This window comes from Anolis sagrei, chromosome 2 (genome assembly GCF_037176765.1).
Source record: "Anolis sagrei isolate rAnoSag1 chromosome 2, rAnoSag1.mat, whole genome shotgun sequence".
Taxonomy (NCBI): domain Eukaryota; kingdom Metazoa; phylum Chordata; class Lepidosauria; order Squamata; family Dactyloidae; genus Anolis; species Anolis sagrei.
This window is the reverse complement of record NC_090022.1, coordinates 21,428,883-21,442,680: the sequence shown is the minus strand read 5'-3', so window position 1 is coordinate 21,442,680 and position 13,798 is coordinate 21,428,883.

Below are 13,798 nucleotides of genomic sequence, written 5' to 3'. Positions count from 1 at the left end.
GCCTGAGCTATTGTCTAAAACTCAATGGGCCTCCCCCAGGCCTGAGGCTTTGTCCCTGCTGAGCTGATGGGGGCTGGGAGGAGGGGGGAGATGAGGCAAAGAAGGCCTCTGGGTCACTGAGAGTTTTCTGGGCTGTATGGCTATGTTCCAGAAGCATTCTCTCCTGAAGTTTTGCCCACATCTATGGCAGGCATCCTCAGAGGTTGTGAGGTCTTTCTTTTTCCAGAAGGACAAAGCATTGTGCAATGTATGTTGGGAAGTGAGGTGTGTGTGTTATTGAGAAATCAGACTCCTCAAGAATATGAATTTTATAAAATATATGAATGATTATCTGAAATATATGAATGAAACAGCTACCATATTGGAGTTTTCTCCTTGCCTGCAAAGCAACCTTTCATGAATTTAATTGGAATGTTGCTTCACCACACCTTGGACTACAAGGAACAATGTCCCAGAATCCCCATAATTACCTAGTGATGCCTCCATACATCTAACAATGGAGCAAACCAGAGGTCACAGAAGATGCCCAGTGTCCTCTTTGTCCTTTTTCTGGGAACTCATTCAGAATGACTAACACTCATAGCTATCCATGTGGAACCTCCAGCGGCACAATGGGTTAAACCCTTGTGCCGACAGGAATGAAGATCGACAGGTCACAGGTTCGAATCTGGGAGAGCATGGATGAGCTCTTTCTGTCAGCTTCAGCTCCCCATGCGGGGAAATGAGAGAAGCCTCTCACAAGGATGGTAAAACAACAAAACATCCGGTGTCCCCTCGGCAACATCCTTGCAGACGGCCAATTCTCTCACACCAGAAGCGACTTGCAGTTTCTCAAGTCGCTCCTGACATGAGAAAAAAATACTATCCATTGTTTCATCAGTTTGGACCATTGCCCTCCTCAGCCTGGGGAAACTACCATCATTAGCATCGATTACCTCAAACTCACCCACATTCTTTCTTCTCACACTCCATGAGAGATGAAACCAGCAACAGCCAGAAAACTTCAAACTGAGCAATGACATGTTTTTGCCTTCTGCTTGTCTGTGTCCTGATTTTGCCTTTTGGAGTAACTGGGGCATTCCAGGTTTTCGAACTCACATTTTAGTGGAGCTGAAATCACTTAATATGTGGAAGACAGGTGTCATCCGTTGCAGCAAAACTAGCAGAGACTTGTGGCCCTTTCAGTGTGTTTTAAGCAACTTTATCCTTCAGACTCCAGTCTAGCCTCAGCTGGATTTATGGAATGGTGCATGTGGCTGTATTTTCAGAGGGTCAATGGAGTTTATTTATTAATTATTTATTTACGGTGTTTATATTCCACCCTTCTCACACCAGAAGTGACTTGCAGTTTCTCAAGTTGCTCCTGACATGACAAAAAGAAAACAAAACCGCAGGGGACTCAGGGCGGATTACAATGCACATATGCATGGCAAACAATCAATGCCATAGACATACAACATATATAGACAGACACAGAGACAATTTAATATTCCAGTTTTCCAGCTTCATGAGGGTATGCTCGATTCCAGCCAAAGGGGGAAGTGTCGCTTCACCGTCCACTTGTGACACCAAGTCCTTGATGGAGTACTTCCTCATTCTTCTGCACACTTCTGGAAAGTTTTGTGGTGTCATAAATTATTTAAATTAGCCTCTCTGCATAAAGTGGTACCTAAGTTTCCTACTTGACAGATGCAACTGTCTTTCAGGCTGCATAGGTCAACAGCAAGCTAGACTATTAATAGTCGGGAGCTCACTTTGACCCGGGCTGGCTTCGAACTCATTACTTATTGGTCAGTAGTGAATTAATGCAGCTGGCTACTAACTAGCTATGCCACAACCCGGTTCTAAGGGTACCAGGAAATGACAGTCTGAACATTGGCCGGAGAAAGGTTTTAGAAAGACAGCATAGTCTTCCTTTTTTTAAGAATAGTTCAGTGTTAGCTTCCAGTTATCCTGTTTGAATTTCCTCTAAATAATTCAACAGAACTGTGATCTTGAACACAAATGGATCCAAGTTCAGCAGCTCTTAGCTTCTGAGAATCATAACGTTGGAAGATCGTACCACAAAGGCCATCTAGTCCAGACCTTTGTCATGCAGGAACACACAATCAAAGCACCCCTGAGAGTTGACCATCCAACTCTGCTTAAAAATCTCCAGAGATAGTGACTCAACTACAGTTATGGCCAACTGGATCTCTTCTGTCTTGCTGAGATGAAAACATGTTCTCCCAGGATAGCAGTGGAGAAGGTTGCATGAATGAGAAACTCTTTCCAGTTGGCATAAAGTTTCAACAGCAGTTCTGTTTCTTTGGATATATCTTTTGATTTGCTGAGGATTTCTGCAGCCTGTGATGATGTGATAGATCAATGAAAACCTCAGATCTTCTGAGCCTGTCACAATGCAAACAATAATGGCCTGAATACTGTATCAATTTATTCTGACACAGTAAAGTAGCTTTGGGGAAGAGTTATGCTTGTGGCAATAGTGTCCAAATGAGCAGCAATTTTGATTGAGTAAGAGTTACAGTTAGTTAGCTCACTGTTTTGGATTCACAATTGCTACATAATCACCATATTGATACTACGTGACCTCATGGGCCATCCAGTCCAACCCCCTGCTGGGACATTCATGTTCAAACCACCCCCAACAGATGGCCATCCAGCCTCTGTTTAAAAGCCTCCAAAGCAGGAGCCTCCACCACACTCCATGGCAGAGAGTTCCACTACTGAACAGTTCTCACAGTCAGGAAGTTCTTCCTAATGTTCAGGTGGAATCTCTTTTCCTGTAGTTTGAAGCCATTGTTCCACATCCTGGTCTCCAGGGCAGCAGAAAACAAGCCTGCTCCCTCCTCCCTATGACTTCTCACATATTTATACATGGCCCTCATCATGTCTCCTTTCAGCCTTCTCTTCTGCAAGCTAAACATGCACAGGTCTTTAAGCCGCTCCTCATAGGGTTTGTTCTCCAGACCCTTGATCATTTTAGTTGCCCTCCTCTGGACACATTCCGGCTTGTCAACAACTTTCCTGTAGTTTGAAGCCATTGCTCCAGGGCAGTAGAAAACAAGCCATGTGCATAACTCTCCTGACTTTTTCCTCCCCAGAAAATACATCAAGTTCACAGCAATGTAATAAAGTCAAATATAATAGTCACAATTACCAGTGAATTGAAAACTAAACATAACTGAACTGAAACTAATGTTAATAAACTACTCCTATAGTGTAAAGACTATCAGCCTGGCTAATAAAGGATAATGGGAACTGTTGTTCAGCCACATTTGAGTAGAACATATGTTTCCCAGCTCAAAGCAAAGGAGGATAAGAGCCTGGGTTTCTCAATTTCTCAAAAATGTGATCAAAAAACACAGTTTTGAAATAACCTGATAAAGCTTTGTGCTCCCATACCATTTGAGTTTGCTGAGTCTATCTGCAATTTTGACTGATGTGTTTAAGGGGGTCAAGAAACTGAGTTTACAACATAGTTGGCTATCTACACATTTTGTTTATCTTTCACGGACAATTGACAGCCTTGGATTATTTTTGACTTTACAGAATTACCCAAGCTGCAGTTAAACACTGATATTTGCGTCTGGTAAAAAAAAATCCAACGTCTGACCCTGGAATGCAATGGAAGCAATCTGATAAAGAGGATGAGCACCAAGTCTTGCAATCTGGATGTGTTTATGAGTTGTTGCTTAACTGGTTCTTAATGCATATTGATTAACGTCATCACCAGGGACTGTCCCTAGATCTCATATTTTAGCTCAGCAAACTTCGGGGCCCAGAATGGTCTTGAACTGCTTCTCCAAAATCTTTGAATTCCCTTGCTGACTGCTTTTCCCCAGGACATGGGGAGTAAATTGATTCAGAGGCAAAGGGCAAGGATTCACATGTACAGACACGCATATCTCCATATTGCAGTCATGATCCCAATCACATAAGCAGTATATACTTTTAAGGCTTCTTATACATAGCAGTATAAACTCATATAATCCAGTTCAAAGCAGATAATGTGGATGATCTGCTTTGTTAATCAGGATTAAATAGCACTTTAGAAGGTGCCTAAGGGAGGAAGGACATTCCAGTCCATACACCAGTTTAAGTACACTTTATGAGATCTTGGGTTGAGCAGTTGGAAAGTGTAAGAATAATGTATTGTCGAAGGCTTTCATGGCCGGAATCACTGGGTTGTTGTAAGTTTTTTTGGGCTATATGGCCATGTTCTAGAGGCATTTTCTTCTGATGTTTCACCTGCATCTATGGCAAGCATCCTCAGAAGTAGTGAGGTCTGTTGGAACTAGGAAAAAGGGGTTTATATATCTGTGGAATGACCAGGGTGGGACAAAGGACTCTTGTCTGTTGGAGCTAGGTGTGAATGTTTCAACTGACCACCTTGATTAGCATTTGATGGCCTGGCAATGCCTAGAGCAATCTTTTGAACAAAATCTGGCTACCAGTATTAAAAAAAACCTCTAAAATTAGAACAGCACAACAACAGAGAGGAAACAAACAAGGACATCTAATCACCTCTCAACAAAAGGTAGCTCTTTTCAGTGTTTTTATGAGTGATGGTCACTTGTTGGCCTGATATGTGTATTGTGCCCAAATTTGATGTCAATTCATTCAGTGGTTTTTGAGCTTTGTCAATCCCACAAACGAACCTTACATTTTTATTTATATAGACTAGCCATCCCCTGCCACACATTGCTGTGGCCCAGTATGGTGATCTGGAAAATGAAGCAATTAGAAAGTGTTGGTTTCTAATATATGTAATTTTTTTTCTGCTTGTGGGTAAACAGTATTTCTTGCTGTTTATTTGTCAATGTTGATGTGGAGATTGTCTGGTTTGCCCACCCTGGAACATGCAACATATCATTGTCCTTCTTTAAGGGTTCCTTTCAAATCTATGATACTATATCTCTCTGTGTGTGAATCATATATATCTATCTATATCTATGGCTTGATGGCTCTTTGTCAGGAGGGCTTTGATTACATTTTCTTTCCCTGGTAAAGGGACTTGGACTGGATGGCCTTAAGTATGGGGGTTCTGTGTGGGAAGTTTGCCCCAGTTCTGTTGTTGGTGGGATTTGGTATGCTTTTTGATTGTAGGTGAACTATAAATCCCAGTAACTACAACCCCCAAATGTCAAGATCTATTGCCCCCAAACTCCACCAGTGTTCACATTTGGGCATATGGAATATCCGTACCAAGTTTGGTTCAGATCCATTATTGTTTGAGTCCACAGTGCTCTCTGGATTGTAAACTACAATTCCCAAACTCAAGGTCAATGCCCACCAAACCCTTCTAGTGTTTTCTGTTGGCCATGGGAGTCCTGTGTGCCACGTTTGTTTCAATTCCATCATTGGTGGAGTCCAGAATGCTCTTTGATTGTAGGTAAACTATAAATCCCAGCAACTACAACTCCCAAATGACAAAATCAATTTTTTTTAGTGATAATCACTGCTTGGGTTAGTAGGTGTCTTGTGGCCATATTTGGTGTCAATTCGTCCAGTGGTTTTTGAGTTATGTTAATCCCACAAACGAACATTACATTTTTATTTATATAGACTAGCTGTCCCCTTCAACGCGTTGCTGTGGCCCACATGGTGGTTCTGTGTGGGAGGTTTGGCCCAATTGTATCATTGGTGGGGTTCGGAATGCTCTTTGATTGTAGGTGAACTATAAATCCCAGCAACTACAACTCCCAAATGTCAAGATTCTATTTTCCCCAAACTCCGCCAGTGTTCACATTTGGGCATATTGAGTCTTCATGTAGAGTTTGGTCCAGACCCATCATTGATTGAGTTCACGGTGATCTCTGGATGTAGGTGAACTACAACTCCAAAACCAAAGGACACTGCCCACCAAACCCTTCCAGAATTTTTTGTTGTTCATGGGAGAACCGTGTGCCAAGTTTGGTTCAATTCCATCATTGGTGGGGTTCAGAATGCTCTTTGATTGTAGGTGAACTATAAATCCCAGCAACTACAACTCCCAAATGACAAAATCAATTCTTTTTGAGTGAAGGACATACATTGGGTTGGTAGGTGTCTTGTGTCCAAATTTGGTGTCAATTCCCCAAGTGGTTTTTGAGTTCTGTTAATCCCACAAACGAACATTACATTTTTATTTATATAGATGAAGCACAGGTTAAGCAACAACTCAGAGTGCACAGTCTCTTTATCAGATCCTTCTAATCCCTTTCCCTGTTGGTTTCCTTATACAAAATGTAAGGATGTGTGTCTAACTCTTTGGGTATTTGCGTAAAGCCAAAGGCAATCCAAGGATATTAATCATTGGTGGAAGATAAACAAAAAGTGTGGGTGACAAACTAAATCGTAAACCCAGTTACTTGATCCCTAAAATACATCAGCCAAAATTCAGTTAGACTCAGCAAATCAAGAGGAGAGAGGTATGTGCCAGCTGCACAAAGCTGTATTGAGTGTAAGACTCTTAATTCCATCTATCAGTCAGTATATCTTTCACAATTTTTAAGGCCCTGAAGGAAGCAACAGCTCCCTCTGTTTTCTCTCTCTCTGTCTGTCTCTGGCAGCTCTGTTGAGGCTTCCCATCTGCAGCAGAGAGAACAGGAAGGGTGGATGATGCTTCTTCTTCCATTGGTCTTTATAGGGATTATTACATTAAGTGATTTTCCAGGGTATGAGCTCTGTGGTATTTTCAGAAGCCCTTTCAGGAAAAATAACAGCTCCACCATTAAACACTATGCTGTTCATAACATTGCTAAAGTTGTTGCTAGTGATGTTACCAAGGCAATTGTAAATAACATAAACACCCCAGCTTACCATGAAATATCGGGTGTTGTGTATAGTCACATAAGGAACCATCAAAAAATGGAAAGCATAATGGATGAGGTTAATAGGCTCTCTTCGAGCTCTAAAAAATGGTATTAGAAGAAAGAAAACTCAGAATTGGAGAGCTATAATAAAGAGGATGAGGCACCAGGCACCAGCTAGAGCAGTGGTTCCCAACCTGTGGTCCGTGGACCACCAGTAGTCTGCAAGAACTAAAATATGATCCACAGCCTCACCGTTACTACACCGTTGCAACAAGAGCAACTGGTCTCGTGAAACCCTCTTATAATGTCAAGACTTATTAAATATGTTTTTTTTTTTTGTGAGCAAGCTGATGGCAACTACTGGATGGCATATGTTCTATATCAGAAACTAGAGCCAATGTGGTCTATCCAATGCAGTTTTCTGGGTCAGCACCTCAAATAACCAAACCAAATCTAAAATTGATCAAAAACTGATTCGTAACCCTTTTGGTACTAATGTTGGAGAGTGGTCCCTGATCAAGTGGTCCCTGGTCAAAAAAGGTTGGGAACCACTGAGCTAGAGAGATAGATGTTAAACTACTACCATGGCTTTTATCCACAGCTATTCCGAAGAATGTACAAAAACAGAATTAGACTTGTTTACTATTGGTCTTGCACAGAGGAGTACAGACAGTCCCCAAGTTACAAGCATCCAACTTACATCTGACTTAGTTAAGAACAGGGGTGAGACAACAGGAAGTGAGAGAAATCTACCGCTCCTGCAAGAGTGATCATGGGGAAAAGGGGTCTCCACTGAAGCTTTATCACCAGTCCTTGTTTCTACAACAAGGCAATTTTTTTTCAAAATTCAATTCACAGGGACAGAAAGTGAGGAGAAATCTTCTGAAGAGGGGCACAGACAGCAAAACAAAAACCACAGGGGTCTTAACCCTTCCCTATGTTATCCAAAGCTTATAGATATAGATATGGATATGCATATAGATATAGATATAGATTTGGCTGGAGTTGGAAAAGCATTTTGCCATGTTGTCCTGGAGGTGAGGTATATGAAAGTCTGGCATACAGACTTGTTGATGACAGCAAAACTGGCAGAGTCTTGTTGTGGCCCTTTCAATATATATTATTCAGCATATATTTACTTCACAGAGTCCAGCTATCCACTTCAGGAGGTGCTTATAGTCTAGCATCAGCTGGATGATGTCTTTAGCTATGTTCTAAGAAGGGGAAAGCAGCTGCAAAAATGCTGGCTTTAGCCTATAAAGCCCTAAACGGTCCCGGTCCAACTTACCTATCTGAACGTGTCTCCTCTTATGAACCTTCCAGGAATTTAAGATCATCTGGGGAGGCCCTGCTCTCGATCCCACCTGCCTCACAGGCTCACTTGGCGGGGACGAGGGACAGGACCTTCTCAGTGGTGGCCCCTCAGCTGTGGAACTTCCTTCCTGGGGATATTAAATTGGCCCCCTCCCTCCTGACCTTTAGGAAAAGAGTAAAAATCTGGCTCTTTGAGCAAGCTTTTGGAACCTCATTGTAACCAGATAAACTCATTATTGTGAACGAAAATGGAATGGCTTAACGATGCAAAAGGACATGGATTTAAACCCAGAAGTCATTGATTTTTATAGTTTTAAATTGTTTTTATATGAATTTTATTATGTGATTTAACCTGTTTCAAATGATGTATTTATGTGTGTTCAGCATCTAATTGTTGCCAGTCTGTATGTTGCCCTGAGTCGCCTTCGGGCTGAAAAGGGTGGGATAAAAGTGTAGTAAATAAATAAATAATAAATCAGCAAATGACAGTGCGAACAGCGGTCATTTAACAGTCACAGCAAGGTTTTATTTGTGTTTCATTTTTAGAAAAATACAATTTCTATACAATTTTGAGATAATAGGGGGTTTTTAAGCTTATAGCTAGAGTTTTGGAGCTTTCTCTAGCTAATGGAGTAACATAGCAATCTTTAATAGGGAACATAAAGGGGTCCAAATTCAATAATCCTTTGCTTCTGAGAATCCATGTTTCCATATTGGCTACCCATATTACTTCTTGAGTTGAGTTGCCTTTCCACTTGCCTTTCCACTTTCCTCTAATAAAGAATTTCATGTGCTTTGAAAGTTGCGTGAGGTATTTTTTACCTTTGATTAGCCTTAAAAATATATTGCCAGAATGTGTATTTGTGATTTACATTTATGGCCTAGTGAGTGTTTGTTTATTTATTTATTTATTATATTCGAAGTATTATTCTTTAATGAGCATACCGATTTTGGGTCATTGTGTCTTATGTTTGCAACATAGTGATCCAGACTCTTCGAGCAATGAATGAATTAATGACAATATCTTGGTTTTCTCATAACAACCCTCCTACCACCTCTTTTGTAGGACCCAAACATATTTTGGACCCACTTCTTCAAAGGTTATATAAACATGCTTTCCTCCTCCCGGCTGAGCACTCGCAGATGTGGCTCAACAGCATCCCAGTTTGTAGGTAGGAATGCCCTCATCTCCCTTTCAATGGCTTCTTCTCTGGCTTCCAGGCTTTGTTCAAACTCTGCCTTCATCTTCAGCACCACTTCCTTCACTGCTTCCCGTGCTGCATCGCAGCCTTCAGCAAATGCAATTCGTTCAGCAGCAAACATTGGTTGGTTAGGATCTATGGACAGGATGCGGCCCAACCTATTCAAGCGGGGCATCAGGTACTTCTCTGACACCAGTGTAGAAGTCTCAAAAATCTTCCCAACAGGCTGGGCTATGCAGAAAACATTGAAAATATGGCCATAAAGTAGATCAGTTGTGAAGGCTATGGATGTATAGCTGGCAGTACTCTTGGATCTGTCCACTCTTTCAGCGAACTCTTTCACACTCCAAACAAAGGAAGACTCAATTAATTTGGAGATAATTTGGAAAAACCTCATCATCTTCTCCCATTGCTCTTTCACCTGAGTCAAGGCACCTAATGCCTGGACGAGCATTTTCCTGGAAGTGTCAAAATCGACTTCCTTGACATGATAACTTCTCATCTTGTAGAGGATCTCTGTCAGCTCTTCATTTTGCTTCTTGAGGTTCTCAAAGCTCCTCTGATATTCCTCCCTTGTGGCCTTCAGTGCCTCCTGGGTCTGCTTCACTTTCCGCTGGGCATTTTCCAACCCTGAGCTTTCTGCTGCTGCTATCTTGGACACATTGGGTGGCTTGGGGAAAAAGGCTGGAGATCGAGTGTAGGACTTGCTGTACGAGTCAAATTCTGCGGCCTTCTTATGGAGGTGATTTATCTCATTCAGTAAGCTCTGCCCTACCTGCCCAAGGGCTCCTTCTGATGAAGTTATTTTCTCCAGCTGTTGGCAAACATCCATCCCAGCTTGACAAATCTCTTGCGCTTTTGTTTTGGCCTCACAATCTGCCTCTTTCTCAATTGTGTCTTTCAGCCTTTCAAAGTTTTTCTTCACCCACTCTGTTTTAAATTCCCTGCTCTTTTCATCAAGGATCATGGAGATTTTGAGGCCTCCATGTCGATCCAATAGATTTTTCAAGCTGGTGGTAAAGGTTAAAAGCTCCGCTGACTTGGAACATATGATACTAGGGGAAATAAATGAAGTTAGTCCCCCACCAGCTGTTTCTCCTAGATTCCCTTGCCTCGTTGTTAGCATGCGGGTAAACTCAACAGAAAGAGTACCCAGAGTTTGGATCAGGCTGGTAGCCACTTCCATTCCCACTGCATCCCATCCTGTGGGGATGGACCCCATAGACTTTTTATACTGCTGGAAGGACTCTTCCACTTGCTCCATCACCTGCTGGTGGTACAGTTCAGCCATCTCCTTGGCAAACTTGCCTGATTTTTCTTGGGTCTTGGCTTGTTTGAGAGCTATCTCCACATCCCCTGGCTCCTTCTCACAGCTGTGTTGGGCACTGGAGCAGGTCTCAAGTAGTTCCTGAATGAGGTTGATCACATCCATGAATTTCTCTCTCACTGCCTTAGTGAGCCTTTCACATTGCTCTGTCAAGGCCTGCAGGTTTTTCAGCTGGTTAGGAATCAAGGCTGCCATCACCTTGGTGTCCTGAAGAAGTATCTGTATAATTCTTTTCATCCGTTCCGGGATGCCCCTTGTGAGCAGTCTGATCTGATCCATGTTTGTGTGGGCCTCGTTGAAGGCACTCCAACCTTGATTGCACATTTGACACAGGGAAGCCTTAAAGGACTGTGGGTACTTGAGGTGAAGGAAATCTCCCTTGGGTGGACACTTGTGGATGGAGAAGTCTTGTTGCCCTGCCGAGATGAAAATCAGCTCCCCCAGGATAGCAATGGAAAGAGGAGCTGGAATGAGGAACTCTTCCCACTTGGCATAAGGTTTCATGAGAAGTTCAGCTTCTTCACGTACATCCTTTGCTTTGCTGAGGGTCTCTACAGCCTTGACCAAGGCATGTGGCTTTTCTTCTGATGATGCCATAGTCTTCAACCTGTCAGAGGGGTAGTGACAATGCATTTAGTAAAGATGATCAGGAGAAAAGGTCCATCATCACATGGCTTTCTTCAGATACTCGAATTATATCTGCAAATCTCGGACCTCCTAAACCTATGAGCTGAGCTAAAGAGCAGTCTGCTATTGTAAAATATCAACCATGAGGTTAACAAACAATAAGGATATAGGTTATTGTAGTTTTTTGGGGCTGTATGATCATGTTCTAGAAGCATTCTCTCCTGATGTTTTGCCTGCATTTATGGCAGGCATCCTCAGAGGTTATGAGGTCCAATCATATGGATATGATTGCGGCAATAGTATCAGAATTGTGACTAAGGGAGCAACATTAATCTGAAACAATTAGATATTCATAATCACTGTGTAATAATAATTTTGACATGATTTTCACAAGCACAACTCTTCCAACTACCTACTTATAAATATGTGAAGGAAAGTCATAGGGAGGAGGGAGCAAGCTTGGGTTTTGTTTTTGTTTTTTTGCCCTGGAGACTAGAACATGGAACAATGGCTTCAAATTACAGGAAAGGAGATTGCACCTGAACATTAGGAAGAACTTCCTAACTGTGAGAGCTGTTCAGCAGTGGAACTCTCTACCCCTGGGTGTGATGGAGGCTTTTTCTTTGGAGGCTTTCAAGCAGAGGCTGGATGGCCATCTGTCGGGGGTGCTTTGGATGATATTTTCCTGCTTCTTGGCAGAATGGGATTGGACCGGATGACCCACGAGGTCTCGTCCAACTATATGATTCAATTATTCTACTTTACCATGCATTGGCTGCATTGGGAGAAGGATGGCTTTTGGTTAATTATCAGAGATGGTTGAATAAGGTTTCCATCAGTGTGTGGAGTGTATTTCTTTTTAAAAAATGAAATAAATTAAAATATTGCCTTTGTTACCACTAAAGCACAATATTAACTGAACTAGATGGAAATTAAATATGAGATATAAAAATAAGATAGCAGAAGAAATACCTAAATTGTCTTGGTGAGCTGTAGTTGGTGAGAGCAGAATGGGAGGAACTTTCTACCTTCTATTACTGAAGAACTATTACTCTTATCATGCCTCAAAATTAACGTGGCTAATAAAGGCAGATGGGAACTAGGATTCAGCCATATCTGGGTAGAATGTCAAGTAAAGCAAAAGAGGATAGAAGCCTGGATGTTTGGATTCTATAGAATAGCAGGAAGACATGATGATATATAGATGGAATTAATAGTTTTAGAATGCACCCATTACAGCTTTGTGCAGCTGACACACTCCTGTGACTTATTTATTTGCTGAGTCTACCACATTTTGGCTAAATGGTTTATGGGGTCAAACAATCATATACATAGCATATGCTTTTAAGTAAAAGAGAGAAAAACACAGGGAATTCTGATCTTCTTTTCCTGCTTTGCAATTCTCTTTTCTCTCAGGACCAAGATCCAAATACCACCGTTACCAAAACAGTTTAATTAGAATATCTTTAAAATGAATACATGAAAAAAGCAACTCATAATACTATGCAGCATGTGAGTTTACGCATGCTTCACTGGATCTTCCTGACAAAATGCTACAAAATTCATGAGGTTGCCAATATTTGACAGGTGACTTGAGGGAACCTACTTACAATTAAAATTCCCAGTTTGAGGGTAAGAGTACCTTAAAGTAAAAGTAAAGGTTTCCCCTTGACATTAAGTCTAGTTGAGTCCGACTCTGGGGGTTGGTGCTCATCTATATTTCTAAGCTGAAGAGCCAGTGTTGTCCATAGACGCCTCCAAGGTCATGTGACCAGCATGACTGCATTGAGTGCTGTTACCTTCCTGCCAAAGCAGTACTATTGATTTACTCACATTTGCATGTTTTTGAACTGCTAGGTTGACAGAAGCTGGGGCTAGCAAAGGGAGCTCACCCCGTCCCGTGGATTCAAACCGCCAACCCTTCAGATAGAAAGTTCTGCAGCTTAGCAGTTTAACCCACTGCACCACAGCAGCCCCTAAGAGTAACTTGCCAAACTACAAACCGCAGGATTCCATTGGGTGTTGCTATGACAATTAAAATGCTATCAAATTGCTCTATTTGTATAGTGTGAAAGGGCTGAGGAATTTCTACCCAGCTCAATAACAGGCAGGGACAACCCTGTCTGGTCCCTTGTGGTCACATATAATAGTATCTCTATAATCATTAATGCCAGTTGAAACCGTATCTGATGGGATCCTAGAATGTGAAAGCTGGCAGAAAATTCTCAATACCTCTCAAAACTACACTTCTTGGATTCCATAGGATGAATCCATGGCAGTTAGAAGAGGCATCAATGTGCAATGGGAAAGAGCCCTTACTCCAACTGGAGCACAGTGCTAAAATTTTCAGACATTCCCTCCAGCACTAAAGTTTACTCACCTATTGTGGAGCCAAGGGCCAAAGACGCAATGTGCTCATTCCTCGATGCAGGGCCTTATATATAAGGGTTGTGAGTATCCATCATATCACTCCCCAAAGTATTTTGAAATACCTGTCTGACAAAAGAGCATCAGAGCTAATTCCTCCCAAG